The sequence below is a fragment of the Olea europaea genome, chromosome 9, assembly GCF_002742605.1.
Source record: "Olea europaea var. sylvestris chromosome 9, O_europaea_v1, whole genome shotgun sequence".
NCBI classification, from domain to species: Eukaryota; Viridiplantae; Streptophyta; class Magnoliopsida; order Lamiales; family Oleaceae; genus Olea; species Olea europaea.
Window position 1 is genome coordinate 8,452,972 of NC_036245.1, and position 7,517 is coordinate 8,460,488.

The following is a 7,517-nucleotide window of genomic DNA, read 5'->3' on the forward strand; positions in this document are numbered from 1 at the left end:
TTCGAACTTATCAAGTGTTAACTTGTGACGTTCAAACAACCGAATTTAATTTTTGGATTGCGTGATCAAGGGGTCTTTCAAGCGTCGTTCTTGTTGAGTTTTTTGGTTCGACTTTCTTTTGGGTTAATCCTAAACTCTTGGATTAATTTGACTTTCTTGGGTTCGTCAGTTTCGTTGTGGGTTTTGTAGTCAACGTAGCTACGGGGTTCGAGCGACGGTCCCGGCGAGGACTTCCATTGCTATTAAATATGATTTTGAGTTACACTACAAAAATATTGAACTCGCAACTCGGTTGATTAAATAATGCTATAAATAAAAGATTCATAGTGGTAGAGTAATAATTAATAATAATCAGAAGTCGCATTTAAAAGTGATGCGATTTAGATACCTAATGCTACCAGGAGCCAACCATCACTAGACCTTTTATAAGACGATAAAACTCGCGAGAAGCTCCTCCTCGCCATTGCAGCAGCCGCTGAAATTGCTTCACATCACCATCCAGCCTGGTTCTTCTCAATTCTTTAACTGAGATAAGGTAAAAATATTTTCTTTTCTTTTGAATAGAAACAGAAATTTCATAGATTAATTACTAGCATTCTGTGTTACATATTTGAAACTTAATAAAGAAACCCTAAATTGATATTTGGTAATGACCTTGGTACCTTCATAACCAAACGAACATCCGTCTGAATTTTGTTTTGTTTTTTTTTTTTTTTTTTTTTTTTTCTTTTTCTTCTTCTTCTTCTCCTGGAGATTGCATTAATGAACGACACTTTCGACCAAACTATTTAGTTTTGACGAAACAGCAATCAGTATCTGATTTTTATGATTTGTTCTATTGAGCGTATAAATTTATTTTTCTTCTAATTGCAGGGGGATTCTATGGGTTTTTAGCTGTTTTATTTTATTATTATTATTATTTTCTATTTTTTGCGATAAATCTTTGACAAGATCCTTTCTTTATGTTTGTTACAGATTATAGCAATGTCGTCTACAAGGAAACAAATTCACAAGGATTATATCGAGCGTGCACGAGCTTATCACCAAAAGAAGCAGGCTTTACGGGTAACTTTTGAATTCGAATTTAGTCTTCAAAATCTCTTTTTAGCTTCTATTCGTTGTAAGTCACTGTTTGCCTGCAGAAACTTAAGCTAAAAGCGGCATTGAGGAACCCAGATGAATTTTATTTAAAGAGGATCAAAACAAAAAAATTTGGTGTATTCTACGAGCTAAAGTGAGAACAAATTCTCTAAGTAATATTTCCATATCTATTTCTAAAATATTCGTTTCCAATTAATTGGACCTCACTTGCTGTATACAATTGCAGGAGACGAGCAAATAAGTACCTAAAAGATGATCTGAAATATATTTTGCTGAAGAAGGTTTGATATATTTAGATTTCTATTTACTTCAAAGTATTGCATTTATGTTCCCATTCTGGTTATTATTTTAAATGAACTCGTGATCACGTGATGCAAAATATACAAAATTATTAGCTTGTCGTGGCTAACAATTTCGTTGTTACATTTTCTTCTTATCTTAATTGTTCTATTATCAATCCAAAAGTAAATGAAAACTTGCAAACCTAGAAACTCTCATACTTGAAGAGATTCTTTTACTCTAAAATAATTTGTTGTGTGATACAGAAAATTAAAGAAATAGATGCCGATATTGAAGCCTCAAAGAGCAGAGTAAAAGAATTATGGAAATTATTAGAGAATCATTTACAGGTAGCTTTCCAACCCCATATTTGCTTAGATGGAATTTGAACCTTGCAAATTTCAATTGTGTTTTAGATTTTTTGTTTATAAAAAAATTTCAAGTTTTTACTCTAATGTTACGTTCTTCTTGTAGAAGGAAAATGCAACTGTTGAGAATCCAAATCAATTTGTCGATGATGGAGTCCTTACGGAAAATCAAGTAATGGGTGGCTCTTAGACATTGACTACCTTTTATAGTAGATGAGTATCTAATAAATTTGAAGTAATATTATTATTTTATGTTGATTTTGACTCTTATTTATCCTTACACTTTGTTTCTCTTAAGACTTTAATTCTTCTTTGTGAACGTTAATTTTAACATTGTATTTTTACTTCATTGTAAACATTAATTTTATTAACATATATAATTTTATTCGATTCTTTATAAATTGTGAATCGTGATGCATATAGGTTATTGATGACCACGAACATATGCGTGTGTGTGTATGTTAGCAGCTTCAAATATAATGTCTCCTACCTAGTTTTTGATATCTTGTTGAGTAATGTTATTTAGAATAGTTTACGTGGCAGGGGATCATTACTATATTGTCTAATGAAATTGAAATGTGTTTTCATACTTTGAACTATGTAGGAGTAATCTAATGTCACGTAGATTGGTACTGAGTATCAAGTCTGTTCAATAACATTACTTTTTTGGTGATAATATTGCAAACTTTTAAATATACAAAATATAGGATACAACGTACTCATCCTATAAATTTCTGAATTTAAAATTTAAATGAAAACTAACAAAAAATTTAAGCAATGGTCTCATTAAACTGGTTTTGACTTATTTGATGTGAATTTACTTCTTTACATTCTTTTGACAGCATGCTATCAAATTTTCAATTAATGTTGACCATCTGCAATTTAGTTGATATTACTAACAACGTTTTATTTTTTTTCCTGATTAAAATAAGATTATAAATAAAATGTTAAAAAATAATCGCCTGTCGTATTTGTGTGTGTGTGTGTGTGTGTGTGAGAGAGAGAGAGAGAGAGATGTATAGTATTTTAAATGTCAAATTCATTTAAGACTTGTTACATGCTTAGTTTTTAAAAACGATTTGTGGAATTTGAATTCTAGACTTTCATCTTACAACATACGGAACAACTAAAATATCCATAATACTAAACGAAAAAACTACAACATCCGTTAACATGTATAGTATGAAAACTCTATAAAAATATCTATTTAAATTTTCTTTCAACATCCAGAACGATGAGACATATAGTGACGACTAATTTGAGTCATTTTAATTTACATGTGATTCAATTAAGATTAGCATTCCTTAAATTTTATAATTTTGTAACTTATAGTAGACTTAAAAATTATAGTAGAATTAAAGATCAAAATATAAAGAATTAAAAAATTGATAAAAATTTTGTTTATTTCAAGATAACCAATTTCTCTCTTTTTTTATTTTTATTTTTTTTTTCTCTGACAGAAAAATACATGAGATGCCTATTGAACTATTTATCAACCCTAATTCTCTATATATCTCTAAGAGGACTTCCTCCACTATCATATTCTCAAAAAAGTAAAAAATAAATTGTCCATTTAAATATTTCGGTAAATTTTGTTGTTTCTTTCTTTAGGATTACATTAATAATAATACTAATAAAACCAGCCTCTAAAAACAAACTTAAACTTTATGTGAATGTCTAGTATTAACATTTTTGGGACAAATTCAAATAATTTTATTTTCAATAATTTGGTTTTTCTTATTTTCTTCTTTCTTGTATGCATGCATTTATTAAACTTCAGTTTTCGATATTGAGTTTGAATGATTACCCCTGGTTGCATTTTGAAGTGTAACACCATGGATGTTTTAATATTCTCTATCTATTCGCTAAAATTGTCTTGGACTGAATATTTACTCCATTGTAGCGAGAAAGAACTACGTTGTTTACTATAATATTGGGCGGGATTTCTCAAATACTTATATAAACAACAAATTCTTTTTGGGTATACAATGTATACTCTTACCAATAATTCATTTCTAATTATTGTTTATTTTAAGCTGAAATTTTGTTTCATCAATGTTGTACGTTTGTTTCTTTGTTTGTACAAAGTTTAGAATCCTAACATATTGCATATCACTTGTGAATCATAACATGGGTCCTGGCTTTTTCAAATTAATTACATAATTTGAAAGGATTTTAAAAATAAGGAAGTTTGTTAAGAAGATATTTTCTCTCTCTCTCCTCTGCATGTGTTTGTGCAAGAGAGATGAAGGGAAGACTACGAGGTCGTTGTGCCAGTTACTTCGTTTATTTCCCTATATTTCCTGGAGAAAAGAGTTACTTATAAGTTGAGTTTAAAGATAACTATTTTGTTGACTCTTTAAAGTCATTTTCAATCATTTTTTTTTTTTTGAAATTATTTAGCCCTTGCTTGAGTCCCATTATTTGGCTAAGAATTCTGTTTTGAATAGTAGATTGATAGAGAATATGTGGTTAAAAATAAACTGAATGTTCCGCTTTCTATTAGAATTTGCAAGACAACTCCCAAAACAATTTGCATGCGGGGGCTTGCAATTTCATAAATTGCATGAGAGGCCCCCCATCTCCAACTCCCGAAAACCCTAAATTGTTTTTCCTCCAGTGGTGGCACCTTTACTGGCGTTGAAGGCGTTGCCCCAACCAGCAGCGGCACTGCCACCGCTCACCATCGACCCGAAATATTCCTCTTTTGTTTTTCTTTTTTTTTTTTTCAAAACAAATTTTGAAGAAATATAAATACTTTAATTGCTAGATTCAAGAACATGATGAAAAATCAACTTTTGATTTCATAAACATGTAAATCAATTTCTAACAAATATAAAGTTGGCTCTGATACCACTATTGGGAATTTACTTAAACATGCACAGCGAAAATAAAAACAATTTCAATTCGTATCAGAATTCATCTTTGTATTTAAATAGGAAGTGTGATAAAAGTTATACATTTTCTTAGATCTACAAACTCCTTTGCGTTATTTTTGTTACAACAACTTTGATCTGCCTTCCAAAGCTGTTCAATTATCCAGCCTTCAATGAATTCCATACAGAGAACAGATTGCGGCTATCATGATTTTATCCTCTTGTGCTAACAAGAAATTATGAAAAACTCTAAAGATTGAAAATCCTAACCATGTATTTATATAAATCCAACCGGGTTTGGTCTGGTCAGGTCCAATATTTAATTAATCCATTTAATTAAATTCGGTCCGTGAATTAATTAATCAAATTAATTAATTCGAGCCTATAAATAATCAACCAAATTAATTAATTTATTCAATGATTGTGAAATTAAGTAATTGATAAATTACAATTTTCCAATTTTCTTTTATGTGCGATCCATTATATTTCCGACCACAATATCTAATGATGTGAAATATTATTTTGATATAATCAAAATTGATAAATTAAAATACCTTTTTAATTTATCACCAATTTACACTCGCCGTCCCAAATTAATATCTAGCAATGTATCAGGATAACACATGTGACGGAAAATGTCACGTGGTATGACAAAACCAAACTTGTTCGTTTACCATGAAACTATAATCACTTCATTAATATAATCTGATAAATTACGAGATATGAAAGTGCGTCAATTTCGATTATCGATCATATATTTCATTCTACTATTAAGTCAACGTGAGTCGAAAACTCCTTTTCGACTTATGTAATTTCATTATTGACTTAATTGAACAATGCAGATCACAATCTTTTACTATCTAAGAGTGACGAATCCTCTATTGGTCATTCACAACCTTCATATGGTTATTGACATACTTGAACGATGTCGTATTAGTGGCCCTTAACATAACAACATCCAACACCGTCAAAGCATAACTGTCCTCATATAAGGCACTATGACGACCTCAAGTCAAAGAACCAATTCTACTGCCTAACGTTAGAGATTAACCACTGACACTCAGATAGTTATCCATGTGGAAATTTTTAGCGAGTCTCCAATGTTTCGTTCTATAACAAAACATATACGATTTCATTTAAGTGTCACCACACTTTAGCTCGTGAGATCAGCTACTTACTTCACAAGTAAGAAATGCCACATGTGATGATCTATCTGTAATAACAATATTCGTATCTCATTATTACTTATGACCATGGATTATTCAAGATTCAATTATATGTAATTTGCATCTCACAGCCACAACTCCTTATGATTAACAAATAATTTAAACTTGAATTTTCGTACTCTATTATTTAATATTATTTATCAAAATATTAATTTAAATAAATAATATATCTTACAAAAAATAAATGCATTAAACATACTACAAGTATTTACAACCTAAATCGATTGGATTTAGGGCATAACACTTACACTTAATTTAACTGTCTGAAAAATATATAAATTTACTTTTTTCTTTTTGTAAGTAAAAAAAAAAAGTGAATTTATATCTTTTTACATTTTCTGTCGAAAAATGAAAAATGTACTTCCTTTGCATCTCTCTGTTGGGGAGGTTTTCGACCACTTTGAAGATTTAAATCACAATTTAGATATAATTTACATAACGTAATCTTGAACTTTTGTTTGCCAGGTATTTTGAATCTTTCTACGATCCAACACGACAATACATACAAACTAAATAGTTGACCTACCAGCAGGTTTGAAAGCTATTGGGTGTAAATGGGTATTTAGAAAGAAATATAATTCTGATGGATCGCTTAATACTTATAAGGCTAGATTGGTAGCTAAAGAGTATCGTCAAAGGGAAGGAATTGATTACTTCGACACATGTGCACCCGTGGCAAGGATAACCTCAATAAGGATTTTATTTGCATTAGCATCTATATATGATTTATATGTTCATCAAATGGACGTAAAAATGACATTTTTAAATGGAGATCTCGAAGATGAGGTCTATATGGAACAACCGGAAGGGTTTGTTCTACCAGAAAATGAACATAAGGTGTGCAAATTAATTAAATCTTTATATGGATTAAAGCAAGCTTCCAAAAAGTGGCATGAGAAATTTGACTCTAAAATAATGTCAAATAGATTTAATCACAATTCAGTAGATAAATGTCTCTACACAAAAGTGAATGGTGATATAATCACATTAGTGTGTCTATATGTTGATGATATGCTAATCATTAGTAACAATATAGACAGAATCAAAGAAACAAAATGATTTCTATCATCTACTTTCAAAATGAAAGATCTTGGAGAAGTAGATACTATCCTTGAAATCAAAGTAAAGAAGGATAGTGGGGGTTTTACATTAAGTCAATCAGATTATGTTGATAATGTGCTAAATAAATTTAAACATTTGAACATTAAAGAGGCGAATACCCCTATAGATCCAAATATAAAATTAATCAAAAACGAAGGTAGAGCAATTGCACAAATAGAATATACAAGTGCAATTGGAAGTCTTATGTACGCATCACAATGTACAAGACCTGATGTGGCATTTGCTGTAAGTAAACTAAGTAGGTTTACTAGCAATACAAGTTCGAAACATTAGAAAGCCATTGGTAGGGTTCTTGGTTACCTAAAGAAAACCAAAAACCTTGGGCTGCAGTATACCAAGTATCCTAAAATATTGGAAGGATATACCGATGCAAGTTGGATACCAAGTGCAGGAGAAAATAAATCCACATCTGGATGGATTTTCATTCTTGGAGGAAGTGCAATTTCTTGGAAGTCTAAGAAACAAACTTGCATTACACATTCAACTATGGAATCAGAGTTTGTAGCTTTGGCTGAAACAGGGAAAGAAGCAGAATGGCTGAAGGA

At 30.4% G+C, this 7,517-nt stretch overlaps 1 long non-coding RNA gene across 1 annotated transcript; it reads left to right on the forward strand.

The window, feature by feature from the left end:
* Positions 1 to 217: 217 nt before the first annotated feature.
* On the forward strand, positions 218 to 1,909 carry LOC111399565. The gene is made up of 5 exons (XR_002703743.1): positions 218 to 535; positions 976 to 1,065; positions 1,143 to 1,382; positions 1,647 to 1,730; positions 1,855 to 1,909. It is a non-coding gene; the product is annotated as an uncharacterized LOC111399565 (long non-coding RNA).
* Positions 1,910 to 7,517: the final 5,608 nt, after the last annotated feature.